Genomic DNA, 3,809 nt, shown 5'->3' with positions numbered 1-3,809 from the left:
GAAGAAATAATTAAGGATGGAAAGCTATTTATCTTTTAAATAAAAGTGTCTAATTTCTATCAAAAGTTTTTGTCTGAATTTCTGAAAGGCAACTTCATCTAAGTGGCTATTTCTGAAAGTAATAGTCAAACAAAGGCGTTTCAGACACCGAAGTATTGTGTGGTGATGCGTATGCAAGTATTTCCCCTAACGCTTGCTGCTGTTCAAAATGATAATACTTTGATGAAGGTTTAAAAAAAAGAGAGAGAAAGATTAAAGATGATGTTTTCATATGAACAAAATCAGTACTGTATTTGCATTGTGAAGTTACAGTAAGCCACAGACCCAAGAGGGAAAATTAAAGGATTACTTAAAACCAACAATAAACATGCAAATTAAAAGTCATCATTTTTAAATGAAGTCATACACTATTAAAAATAAGCACAAAATTACATACTAGTTTGGATGTGTAGTTTATAGAATACACGAAATGTTAAAATTGAATGAAATTAAGAAAAACACTTTCCAAAGGCAAGTAAAATATCTGTTTAATTAGATCGTAAAGAAAGGAGATTAAAAGTAATATTTTGTGATACAGTAATTACTGTTTTTCAGAAGTAGTCAGGTTCCTGTGTGTTGATCTAAATTTAACTGTGATAGCAGATCTCTTTGCGGTCTTCCGTTTTGTTTGTGTCTTTAATTATTTTAAATCGCAACCACTACCTTTATTTTGTTTTCTTTGCACTAAACACACTGCATGGCTGTTTGCTCCAGCTCATGAACGCAAATCTGGGAGATCAGCTCATACCCTCTGGTTCTGCGAGGTTAAAAGCCAAATCATTGCAGGGGACTATACAGCAAGATAACAGGAAAGGCAGCTGAAGCCATTGGGAGGTGGGTTGAGGTGCTGATGGGAGTCTGAGATGTAAATAAACCAGATTGCTCTCATTTCCTCTTTCCACTGTATTATGCATTCCAATAGCACTATTCGTCTTTATGACAGACACCTATTGCTTTAACTTTACTGCAGGCCACTGAAGTACATTAAAGTGGGCAGGAAATGGAAATAAATAGAGTTTGGTGGAACTGCAGAATAACTAAACACGCTGCAGTCATTTTTAGTGTGGGGTCATGCGTTTTTTAGCAGATTTATCGTATTGCTTGACTTTTGTTAGAAAGATGGGCGCTGTTTAAAAGAGATGCGGTATACTTATAAAATAAGTAAGAAAATGTGCTTGGAGTTTTTTTTTCCAAATTCGTTGGGATGCCAGAGATGAAATGAAATTGGGTTGAGACTCAGCTGGGCAGAGTCAGTGGCATATGTCTGCGTGCAGTACCTGAGGTTGTGGTTAGAAAGAGAATAATGGGATTAGAGATTTGAAGAAATCCTGCTAGCAGACAGCATGGGAGGAGGACCACAGTCCATTGGCTTAAATTAGTCTTCCACATAAAGATAGTGAGACATTCAGGTAGAGAGGGCGGCTAGAATTTGGCCTTAAAAATGCATCTATTTGTTTTTTAATGCATGTGCATTTTGCTCATTTTGGAAATGTGGATTGCTCTCCTGCTTATTCAGAGGGCTGTTTTCAAGGACAGCAAAGTTACACTGCAAGTTCCAGATACCCTTAACCCTCAGGAGACAGGACTTCTGGTGAATTCTGTGTTTGTGAAAGCTTTGTGTGTTTGTTTTTCCTTGATTGTTTATATTCTGATAAGATTAGGTCAGTAAATGAATGAATTCACAACATGACTTACTTGAAGACTTACAGCTCATATTTTCACTCCCTTGAGACAGTCAGCTACTTGGAAACTTTTCTTTTAAAAAAAATAAAAACTAACCATTAGCACTGTTTTTTATCTTGATTATATTGAGCAGTCTCTGGTTTTGCTGAGTATAATGTTCTCTTTTTCTTCCCTTTTTTCTGACAATGACTGCTATATAGTTAAAGCAAGCATCAGCCTTCAAAGTATTTGTCAATATGGAAGATATTAGTGGATATTTCACAATGTCATGTAAGATAAAAACTAATTTGTAAGCAGCACGGCAGAAATCTGGGAAGACAATTAAGACAAAAAATCATTAACATTGATTCTTTTGCACTGGGAAAGTACATTCCTTTCTCCCAAAGCATCCTTTCAAAATGTTGTTTACCTAGGTCTGTATTTAAGTATATATTTCAGTGTGACATTCAGTGATTCTTCTTCTTTCAATTATCTTTATATCAAGAATTTAATTTAATTCAGAACACTGCTCCAGATACACTTGTGTTGCAGAAACTAGTGCCAGGCAGAATTGCAGGTAATTACTGAGGACGGTTGTTGGCAATTTGACTTTTCATCATTTGTTTGTCATCGTTTGTTCGCACTCCGTGGATAGTTCCTCGCTGAAAGGATTAGGTTACAGATGGGTGGGTATTACTTCAGGGACTTCTTAAGTGAGAATCCAGATGCTTTTCTGCGTCCTCTCCTCTTGCTTAGTTTGGGAGTTACAAGTCAGTAGCTGCAGGTAAGATTTAAAGCTTGTATCTTTGTTTCTCTTTTGCAATGGAAAAGCTCTCTATTACTCCTTGTTAACTAAACAAACAATCTAACTGCAAACTTTAACTACTTGGGAAATTACAGATTGAGCTAAAATTTCAAAAGAATCTGATTTTTTGAGTGCAATATCATTGACAAACTGCTTCAGGTTTTCAGAAGAGTTCAGCTCCAGCAAGGACATTTGGTGTTGCATGCTTTTGAAAACCTGGCTATGATTTTGGTGCCTAAGCTGTAGTGGGGCTTTTCAGATCTGTTGGCCTTTGGCCACATGCCAGTTGCTTTAAGTGTGTCTGTAGTTTCAAGGGCAATGGTCTCAGGCCGGAGTATTTTACAGTTGTGAGATGTGGGTTTTGTTTGTGTGCCCCACATGCAGCACATCGGTGTTAACTGCGTAGCTGAAACCCTGCTAGGTCCTCGCTGGATTTCACGGGAGGCAATGCAGCAGTTGAGGTATACATCAGAGAGGGAAGCGTGAATTAAAATCACAGAATCATAGAAATGACTCTTTCTTTCTTTCTGCTATATGTTGCTGGATGTATTTTCAAATCTGAGCTCGTTTTCCCTACTTCTGGTTTCAGAGATAAAGCCTGGAGGCAAACTCCAGGCTAAATGCAGCTGGTGTTGAACTAAACGGGTGTTTTGCCATGTGTTCTAGCGGGGGAGCACAAGCTTGGTTTCCCAAGTTTACCATCCTGCCCAGTTGAGCTTGGAAGGACTTGCAGACCAGAAGGACTTGTGCTCTTCCTCCTGTGGGCAATTTGCACGTGTGTGTTTAATCTCCCAGCAGCAGTTTGCAAGCTTGCTTGTGTCTGTAAGAACCGCTTGCTGAAAAACAGTGGCAAATTCAGGCGTTTCATATAATTATTCCTCATATAAGTACATGTAACTATCTCGTGCCTTGACCTCACTGGGGGCTGCTGGGCTCCCCAGTGCGGTTGTCCTTAGTGGGACTGTTTATTGTACCCTTCTGACAGTCTGTGATGTTTGAATATCTAAAATTTGTAAGCAAAAGTTAATAAGCTGAGGCTGAAATCAGGGTTTTGGTTTCTATAGAGGGAGGGGATGCTGTGAATGTTAATGTGAATTTTGCTTATCCTGCTTGTTCAGAAGGTAAGAACAGGAAAGTAGGTGGAAAGTAGGTGTGACAAAGACAGCATGGTTTATTTATGCTGTGCAGGAATAAAGGAGTCATCTTTGTAGCACAGCAGACTAAATTGGTTTTGGAGCACTCTTTGGAATAGAGGCTTGTATGTTGTGTGTTTGTGCCACCCCCGCCAGCGACTTGCACACCG

This window comes from Fulmarus glacialis, unplaced genomic scaffold (assembly GCF_000690835.1).
Source record: "Fulmarus glacialis isolate BGI_N327 unplaced genomic scaffold, ASM69083v1 scaffold6458, whole genome shotgun sequence".
In the NCBI taxonomy this organism is placed as follows: Eukaryota; Metazoa; Chordata; class Aves; order Procellariiformes; family Procellariidae; genus Fulmarus; species Fulmarus glacialis.
The sequence above is the reverse complement of the archived record's forward strand: the minus strand, read 5'-3'. Positions refer to the sequence as shown.